This window comes from Chanodichthys erythropterus, chromosome 6 (assembly GCF_024489055.1).
Source record: "Chanodichthys erythropterus isolate Z2021 chromosome 6, ASM2448905v1, whole genome shotgun sequence".
Classification (NCBI taxonomy): domain Eukaryota; kingdom Metazoa; phylum Chordata; class Actinopteri; order Cypriniformes; family Xenocyprididae; genus Chanodichthys; species Chanodichthys erythropterus.
The window spans coordinates 4,817,501-4,828,088 of NC_090226.1; the positions used below are offsets into that span (position 1 = coordinate 4,817,501).

At 38.1% G+C, this 10,588-nt stretch overlaps 1 protein-coding gene across 1 annotated transcript in view; it reads right to left on the bottom strand.

Annotated features, from left to right (window-relative positions):
• The window catches only part of cdk18 (cyclin dependent kinase 18), a 74,279-nt gene extending 66,161 nt beyond the window's left edge, over positions 1-8,118 (bottom strand). Inside the window, exon 1 of the mRNA XM_067387132.1 lies at positions 7,996-8,118. The gene's annotated coding sequence lies outside the window, so the exon portion shown is untranslated. The remainder of the gene's footprint in view (positions 1-7,995) is intronic.
• Positions 8,119-10,588: the final 2,470 nt, after the last annotated feature.

Sequence of the window (10,588 nt, forward strand, 5' to 3'; positions counted from 1 at the left end):
TCAGAGTGGTTTGTGCATTGCTGTGTGGTTGCTCGGGTATTCTGAGTGATTTTTAGTGCATTACTTGCTTTGTTGCTGTGGCGGTATTAGAGTGTGTGTGTGTGTGTGTGTGTGTGTGTGTGTGTGTGTGTTTTGCCAGTTTAAGTAGTTGCTCGGGTGTTCTAAGGTGGTTTTGGTGCATTGCTAGACATTTGCCTGGGTGTTGTGAGTGTTTTTTTTAATGTTTGACTTGACAAATACCATAAATGAGCCTATCTATCAGACCAGGGGTGTCCAAACCAGGGGTGTCCAAACACTGTCCTGCAGAATTTAGCTCCAACTTGCCTTAAAGGGGACATATCATGAAAATCTGACTTTTTCCGTGTTTAAAGGTGCCCTAGGGGGGGCAGGGAACGTGAGATTTAAAGGGGCCACAGCCTGAATCGGTGCATAGTTAATGATGCCCCAAAATAGGCAGTTAAAAAAATTAATTAAAAAAAATCTATGGGGTATTTTAAGCTGAAACTTCAGACACATTCAGGTGACACCTTATACTTATATTACATCTTGTGAAAGAACATTCTAGTTCACCTTTAAGTTCTTTAATCGAGTCCCCAGTGTGTCTACCAACCCAGAAAACGTGAAAAAGGACAACCTAGTAACTTAGTTTTGGTAAGCCTTTCTCTGCAAGCATGTGAAAAACGAGCTGCTCAGATTTCGCTCCCCTTGTGACGTAGGAAGGGGATCTTATTATAATATTACCGCCCCTTAATCTGCACGTTTACACCCATGTCGCCGCCATTTTGTTTTCACAAGCGTCAACAGTGTAACAGTTCTAATGCCATGGCCAAAGTTTGAACAAAGCATGTTAACTGTTCTGTCGTTGGCTGCACAGATGAGCACAGAGCACTATTTAGCCCATGTTGGTCTGCTTTATGGTGCTTTTCCACTGCATGATATGGTTCGGTACGAACCGATACTGTGACATGTAAACGCTGCAGGTCACTGATTGGTCAGAGAGAATCGTCACTACCATCGTCATTGGATTTGAAATACAAGACACCAAACCGGCTAGATTTAATTAGTCAGTAACAGCCACCACAGTATTATTTGTTTGCGTGCCTTTTTTCTTTTAAACGACTTGCTTTGAGCGACCATCGCACGCAACTGGAAAAAAGAAATGGCTGTATCGTGGTCAGTAGACGAGGTGCAGAATCGTTGGTAGACGAGGAGCGGATCCACGGCAGTAGAGGTGGCGCAACTATGACAATCAGTCTATAATCCCACACACTTTGAAGCTGTACTAAACTGCATTGGAAAAGCATACCGAAAGTAAGTGAGCCGTGTCGAATCGAACCAAACTGAACTGAGGCGAGTCGAGCAGAGTTGTTCCACGCAGTGGAAAAGTGCCATTAGAAAAAGAGGAAGAGTTGTTGTAGTAGAGTGTTGTCGTCATGCCATCATTTTACATCAAACTGCTTCACAAACGAGGGTCAATTCAACACTGGATTTGCACAAAAGATTAACATGACGACACATGCTAGTGGATGAGTTGAATCAACTCCACAGCAACTACATAAATTTATCCACTAACCATTCAGAAACGTCCAGTTTCATTCTAAAAGTTGTAACTTCTTCCTGAGTCTCTCCATCAGTGTCGACTCCGGTTTGAACAATGTAAGGCTGAACACCGTTACTGACAATCCTCATTTTGGCTGCGTGAGATTCTCCAGCTTTGTTGTTGTTGAGCTGTTAAAGCTCCGCCCTCTTCTGGAAAGGGGGCAGCAGCTCATTTGCATTTAAAGGGACACACACAAAAATGCCGTGTTTTTGCTCGCACCCATATAGGGGCAAATTTGACAAGCTATAATAAATGATCTGTGGGGGATTTTGAGCTGAAACTTCACAGACGCATACTAGGGGCACCAGAGACTTATATTACATTATATTATAGGGCATAATACATCCCTTTAACACACCTGCCTAGAAGTTTCTAGTATGCCTAGTAAGATGTTGATTAGCTGGTTCAGGTGTATTTAATTGGGCTTGGAGCTAAACTTTGCAGAACAGTGGCCTTCCTGGAGCAGGATTGAAAAGCCTTGCATCAGACTATTCCTATTATTTGTACTGCAACAGAGAATACATTTTGCTCTGTAGCAAAAGCAGCTCTAATTTGCTACAGACATGCTGAGCAGATGTATGCATGCATAGGTGGTTCTAAAATACACAGTACACAGTAGATTACCTTTGCCCGTAATAATTAAAATACACTGAATGGACAACCTTTGTCTCCCTGTGCCATATGCTGTGTAATAAATAACTGTAGCAGTTGTGGGTTCAATTATAAGGGTTTAATTATTTGTCTAGACTCTAGCACACCATTAATCTCCTGTAATCACTCACAGATTTATAGTGATGTCATCAGAGCTCTGAAGCAACGCTTGATCAATAAGCACTCAGTCCTATAAGTTATTTCTAGTAAATCAATCGGTGCCCTATAGAGACCTTAAACACCATAATTAGTCTGTGCAGATCAATAGTGTATCTCTCTTTTTCTCTCACTCTTTCTCTCCATGACTGTTCAGGGTGCGAGTTACAAATAAGGGAGAGGTTTGAATCTCCCAAAAGAAGTTAAAGCAGAAAGATTGAGGTGGGACTTAATGCACTGTTTTCAATCTACTGCTGCTAGAATTGATAGCAGTTTGTTTGTTTTTAGCATTTTATAGCATATATTCAAAAGTATAGAATCAAAATGATCACTGATTGTTATCTAGCTGTGCATCAAAATACAGTTCAAGTTATGTTAAACGAAATTAAAATAAAAAAAAATCAACAAAGTCACGATATTATTTTCACACTGACTGTATTTCTACAATAGAGCATGGTGTGTCTCTCTGTGAATGTAATTAGCCGAGTCTTAATGGCTCATTATTCCAGTTGCACATGAGTTGAAGCACTTGCTTACATATCAACATGCAATTTACTGATTAAGTGTAGTGTAAACTCGGGCTGGGTGGTGTGAGGATATGAAGATACATGGACTGCTAGAGATTCTGCTTTACGTTATTTAATGTATAGAACAGGACGTATACAGAGTTTAGTTGCTTTAGTTGTTTTATAATATTTGTTTTACTGCTTTAAAGTATTTTTTTCTTAACTTGTAACTAATATATGTGGTAACACTTCAGTATAGGGAGCACGTATTCACTATTAACTACAACTTTTGCCTCCTAATTTACTGTTTATTAATAGTTAGTAAGGTAGTTTTTGTAGTGATTAAATTTAGGTATTGCGTAGGATTAAGGAATAAGGTCATGCAGAATAAGGCTTTAATATGTTCTTTAAAAGTGCTAATAAGCAATAGCTAAAAGTGTAATACCAATTACCATAAATGTCATATACCTGTATAATAACTTTTTTTATTTGCAGTGATTGATTATTTGGGTTGTTTCAACCAAAATTTGGGTCAAATATGGACAAAACAATTGGGTTAAAAATTTTAATTAAAAAATTCAATTTAAAATGTTTGTCAATTTTTGACCCAAATTTGGGTTGAAACAACCCAGCATTTTTTAGAGTGTGTAGAGTAATGTGTGTGTGTATGTATGTATGTATGTATGTATGTATGTATGTGTGTATGTGTGTGTATATATATATATATATATATATATATATATATATAATATATATATATATATATATATATATATATAATATAATATAATATAATATAATATAATATAATATAATATAATATACATTACTATTTTTTATGTTTTTGAAAGAAGTCTCTTATGCTTATTAAGGCTGCATTTATTTGATCAAAAATAAAGAAAAAACAGTAATATTGTGAAATATTATTACAATTTAAAATAATGGTTTTCTATTTTAATATACTTTAAAATGTAATTTATTTCTCTGATGCAAAGCTGAATTTTCATCAGCCATTACTCCAGTCTTCAGTGTCACATGATCCTTTAGAAATAATTCTAATATGCTGATTTGATACTGGTGCAAATGTTAATTTTAATATTTTCATTTTATTTGAAACCTGAGGGAACTTCAGTATAACATACAACCCATTCCTATTGCAAACTTTCATTGACATCTGCACTTTATCACCGCCAAAATCCAGCATCTTGTTTTGAGTGATAAATCTGTCAGTGGTGTGAACGTTACTCAGAAACGCTTGCAAGCGGTGTTAAGAGGTTATTAGTTCACAGGGCCGTGAGCACTGATGCCAGTGTGGCGAGAGACTGTGAGAGGGCAGATGGTGAAGAGGTTGAACGAAGAGCTCTGCGTCGCCCCAGGCCTGTACCCTGGTGTCCATATTGGGTCGACCTTGTTCTCATCTTCCTGTCGCCATCAAAGCACAGCAGCTCTTTTGACTAATGAGAATCATCCACAATACTGGGCGGTGTTTGTGCATATTCATTCTCCCTTTGTGTCATTTCCATTTCAAAGGCGGAGAAGAAAAGCAAAAAGCACTTCTTCATAATCACAGGGGTCTGAAATTGTATCCCAGCTTGGGTACAAACCACAGGGAAATTCTTGAAGGAGCTTTTGTTGTTTCCTGATACTTTGCTCACTTACACAGAGCCATTAACATCACCGGATCTGAGCACATGATATACGATACGTTTTGCTTAGGACATTCTTCTGCGTCACAGCAGCCTTTGCAACCATCACTATATGAGAGGCGCACCGTTTATCTAAAATGAGCAATAAAACCTCTCATTTGATGCTGTCCTCCTAGGCCCTTTTGCGCAATTATCTTCAATCACCTTCTCGAAGTAAACCTTCACAATTGAGGAAGGAAATTAACCGAGTTAGAAAACCAACAAACCACAATTGCTCCTTCTGAATACACAATTTAGCTTTGAGAGGAAATGCTGGCTGTCTAGACTGAGGTGATAATATCTGTCATATTCTCATCCTATAAAGGAACTCATAAACTTACATAATGTTGTTCTCTTCACCACATCACAGGTTTGACCTCATATTCTCTCTGTCTATTAAAGGAAGGTTATCTTCCAGACATGGAGTAAAGTTTGTGGAGCAAATTATGAGGAAACTGAGTGACTAACTGAAAATACCCATTTCTATTATTAATTCCACTGGCTTTCCGCTCATAGGAAGGCACACACACACACACACACACACACACACACACACACACACACACACACACACACACACACACACACACATAATATGAGATCACTTTAATATCTCAGTTGTTTCTTCTAGACAGAATGTAGATGAAATAGAGGCTTTTGCTTTTTCTCCAGTACACTCATGTGTCTCTAGTGTTTCAGAAGAGGTCTTAAACTAGGCTCAAATTTGCCAAGATACCAACATATGCATTCAAAAGTCAAATATCTCAGTATGAACTCGAATATTTCTCATTAAAGGATTAGTTCACTTCAGAATTAAAATTTCCTGATAATTTACTCACCCCCCATTTCATCCAAGATGTTTGTTTTTCTTTTTTCAGTCGAAAATGAATTAAGGTTTTTGAGGAAAACATTCCAGGATTTTTCTCCATATAGTGGACTTCACTGGGGTTTAGTGTTGTCAAAAGTACCGACTTCGGTACCTATCGGTACTGAAATATTAAAAACGTGATGCTTTGAGCGCTGTTGAGCGGATTCATAAACATCTCTGATTGGCCATTGTGTTGACGCGCTCATCGGATATGCCTGTAATTGGCTACAATGATCAACGCGTGGGAGCATTTGAAAGCACACGGAAGTGTTTGAATTTGAAAGCGTTTTGAAAGTGGGAGCGCGAGCGATTGAAAGCAGGCGTCTAACAGTGGACCGATCCGCGATAGACGCCTGCTTTCAAACGCTCCCGTGTGTATCTGTGTAAGCACTTAGTGAAGAGATTAATTGATGACTATTTACAACGTTTTTACAGCGTCGATCATTGAAGCCTATCACAGACATATCCGATGAGCCGTGAAAACAACGGCCAATCAGAGATGTTTACGAATCCACTCAACAGCGCTCAAAGCATCACGTTTTTAAAATTCCACTACCGACTAGGTTCCGAAGTCGGTACTTTTGACAACACTACTGGGGTTCAATCAGTTGAAGGTCCAAATTGCACTTTCAATGCAGCTTTCAATGGGCTCTACACGATCCCAGATGAGGAATAAGAGTCTTATCTAGCAAAACTTTTGGTCATTGTCTGCAATGGGCCATGCATTACGTAATCACGTTGGAAAGGTCACGGTAGGGCAAAAAACTCTGATATCTTTGTTGTACCTTTTTTTTTTTTTTTTTTTTTTTCTCTTGTAAAGGCTGTTCACTTTGTAAACACTTGTTCAGTACTTCTGCCTACATCACCCATGACCTTTCCAAAGTGATTATGTAATCCGTGATGCATCGCAGAACTAGTGCAAGATGAGCATTTGTGGTTAAAAAGTATATAAACTTCTTTTTTTTTAGAAAATTACTGTTTGTTTCACTATATAAGAACCTTATTCCTCGTCTGGGATCATGTAGAGCCCTTTGAAGCTGCACTGAAACTGCATTTTTGACATTCAACTCGTTGTACCCTGTTAAAGTCCACTATATGGAGAAAAATCCTGGAATGTTTTCCTCAAATACCATAATTTCATTTCGACTGAAGACAGAAAGGCATAAACATCTTGGATCACATGGGGTTGAGTGAATTATGTGAACTACTCCTTTAAGTTCCAACAAGACCAGAGGACCTTGCTTAATTGGATCTTATCTTAAAAGTCTCACAGGCAACATTTGCTCAATTCCGGTTATTTTAACATTTAAGTTAATGCAAGTAATTGTCCCTCAAGCAAATATAAATATGCTGAACAACCAGCCATGGATCATTTGTGATCACATAAGCATTTCGAGATCTAAGCTGAAGAGTTGCGAAAGTGAGGTTTGCTTGTGAATTCATGCTTTGACAGGAGACCAAATCATGATCTGCTCTTTAAAAGAAGGATTTACAGCTTTTTAAAGTTTTTCAAACAACTTTTTACTCTTGTTCTGTAGAAAACCATCACATATACTGTTGCTTTGAAGCTCCAGAAACCAAAACAGTAGTTTTTTACTTTCGTAAGCACCACATCGCTAACTCAAGAAGCCTGTACACTCTTAAAAACAAAGGTTAAAACATTAAGGTTTTCTCAGAGATGCCATAGATGAACCATTTTTGGTTCCCCAAAGCACCTTTCAGTGATCAGTTCTTAAAAGATTTTTTTTTTCTTTGTAATAATCTAAAGAACTTTTTTTCCACTGTAAAGAAACTTGTGAAATGGAAATATTCCATGGATGTTAAAGGTTCTTCGTGGAACCATCAATGCCAATAAAGAACCTTTATTTTTAAGAGCGTACAGCCCAAAACGGCCTCGATAAGCACAGAGAAGCTTTATTTTTAAAAGTACAGCCACTGCTAGTGGGCTGATTTACTTCAAGATGCATGACTCGTTTATTAATAGCTCCTTTCTGCACTAATGAGCCACCGCCAGCCACCTATTGTGGCTTCTCTCTGGTCCTGCTTCACACTAATGTTATTGACCGACTCTATTTGTGCGTTCGAGTGCTGTGTGTGCTGTCAGATAGGCTTCAATAAGCAGGCGTGTTATGTAAACATTGAAATGTGTCACTTTAAAGCATCTCGCCGTTCTCAGGACACTCTCGGGCAAATCTATAGTCCTGTATAGTGTGCATGCAGCTGTGAATCATGAGTGCATCAGGCTTTGAACACACATGACCCCGAAGCCACATATGTTGCGTCAGCGCGCGTCAGCCTAACGCCTGCATGTGGGTTTACTAAGATGAGCAAAACCTGAAGGGAAAGAGCACGTTTACGGCATTAATCGAGCGCTACATGTAGATCCCTTTAATCAGAAGGCTTCAGTTCAGATCTTAATACCAACAACAACAGCAGTGCATTTAAGTGTATACACAGTCAGAATCATCTCAAGCACGTCATAAAGTCATGACAGTTCATGTAACAACACATACACGGTTGCATACTCACAGGAGTGGTTGAAGTCTGCAGGAGGCAAACAGTATACCGTCTCTTACTCTACTCTTCCTTCAGTGTGAAAGGGAGGAGAAAGAGGAGGAGGAGGGCGGCCTCCAGGTCTGGAGGCAGTCAGCGCACCGGCAGACAGATAATCCAAAACTGGAGGTGTCTTATTTAGTCTGCAGCACGCGTGCATGCGTGCATGCAGTAGACACAGGCACAGGCGTTTATCTTGCGTCCCCTCGCTGCGCTCCCTCCTACTTCTGCTCATGAGAGACCCTTCTGACAGGAGGAGATGTGGGAAACATAACAGAAAATAAATAAAAAATAAAATCATACAGGAAGCAAATGTGTCTCACTGAAGGATTTTATAATCATGCTGGGTCTCCACCCCCACTTGGCTGTCTCTCCTCCCCTATTGTTATAGCAACGGCCAATCAGAGCGTTTCATCACACAAGCCCTCTCTGCCTGCCGAGAGAATGATTCTTTCACACCGGAGCTTGTTCAATATGGCTGTGGACCAATAGAGTGTGTGTGTTTTGTGGATGCTGTTAATTAGCTGATCTGTCTAGTGGAAGGTTAAACAGCATTTCACTGTACTAAGCTGTCAAACTTTGGGTTTTTTTTCCTGCTTTGTGGTTTACCATCTTCACATGAGCCTGGGTTATTAGTGTGTGCTAGGAAGAAAGTTATCAAACACATCAGCATAGACTAATTAAGGAAGAGCTTTGAAAACATGCTGGTTTTCACTTGCTAGTCAGTTGTTGATTTAGGTTTATTAGAGAAATACACTGTTAAAAGACCTCATTAGAGATTATTAAGTGTTTTTAATGAGTGTTATTGTCTTGTTTTAAAGATTTTTTAGAAAATTAAACAGGAAAACATGTTCATTTACTTGAAGCAACGTTGCATAATGACTTGTACTATTAGCACTTGTTTTCATATATTTTTATCAGTATTTACTGTCCGTTTAAAAAAAAATAAAAAATTCTTGTTTATACTTAAAAAGAAGTCTGACAATTCAGTCAGTGCAGTACAAAATGCACAGTTGAAGATGTATTCTCTAAAAATAAGTCTTAAAATGGGTTGTTGATTATGATTTAATTTTTTTAACTTTTAGTTAGTTTGTAATGTTGCTGTTTGATCATAAACAACATCTGCAAAGTTACGAAGCTCAAAGTTCAATGCAAAGGAGGGTATTTTCTTTTAAAGAATTGGCTGTTTAAGGACTACAACAAACGGCTGGTAGGGACTATAACGAGCTTCTTGCCGGGTTAGTGACATCAATAACCCTAAAATTTACATAAACCCCGCCCCCAGGAACATGCAACAAAGGGGGTGAGGCCATGTTGGGCTGCTTTAGAGAAGAGAAAGAGTTGTTTTAGTAGAGTGTTGTTGTCATGCTGTCATTTTACATCGGACTGGATCAATTCAACACTGAATTTGCACAAAAGATTAACATGACGGCACATGCTAGTGGATGAGTTGAATCAACTCCACAGCAACTACATAAATTTATCCACTAACCATTCAGAAACGTCTAAAAGTTGTAACTTCTTCCTGAGTCTCTCCATCAGTGTCGAATCCGGTTTGAACAATGTAAGGCTGAACACCGTTACTGACAATCCTCATTTTGGCTGTGTGGGATTCTCCAGCTTTGTTGTTGTTGAGCAACCGGAGCGTGAGCTGTTAAAGCTCCGCCCTCTTCTGGAAAGGGGGTGGGGAGCAGCAGCTCATTTGCATTTAAATGGACACACACAAAAACGATGTCACACCCAAATAGAGGCATATTTAACAAGCTATAATAAATGATCAGTGGGGTATTTTGAGCTGAAACTCCACAGACACATTCTGGGGACACCAGAGACTTAAGTTACATCTAAAATACATTCTTAAATAAATGTATAATATTTTGTCCAAAAACTGTCCAAAACCAGCAATTAAAAAAAACTCATTAAGATCTCAAATTTTGCATTGCACAAATTTCTTTCTTGTGTGAAACACAAAATGAGACATTTTGCTGAATGTCCAAGCTGCTCTTTTCCATATAATGAAAGTGAAGGCTATGGACTGTCTAGATCCAAAAATGACAAAAAAGCATCATAAAATGATCATTAAATAGTTCATATGTCTTGTGCGCTGTTTTTCAATAGGTTTTGTGAGGAGCAGAATGAAACTGAAGTCATTTCTAATTCATTATTGAGTATATTTCCCTCCTCTCTAGCTCTCGATTCTCATTTGCGTTCACCTCGAAATACAGCATTTCAGGATGTTTCATGCTAGCGTTATTTTAGTATTATTATAGTATTTATTAATATTTGGAATTAGCTTTTTTAATATATTGTTTTCATTTTAGTAATTTTGCCATTTGTATTAGTTTCCTAAAGTTTCTACATAGCATTCATTTATTTTTATTTCAGTGTTAGTTTTAGTATTTAAACTTTCAGTCTAACTTGTCTACTTTTATTTGAAGTTTTTTAAGTTTGTTTTTCATCTTATATATTTATATTGTATGTAGAAATCTAAAAAAAAACACACTTTTTTATGCTATTTGTATTTTTGGATCTCTATGGACACATGCTTTATTGAAACTGCAAAATATCT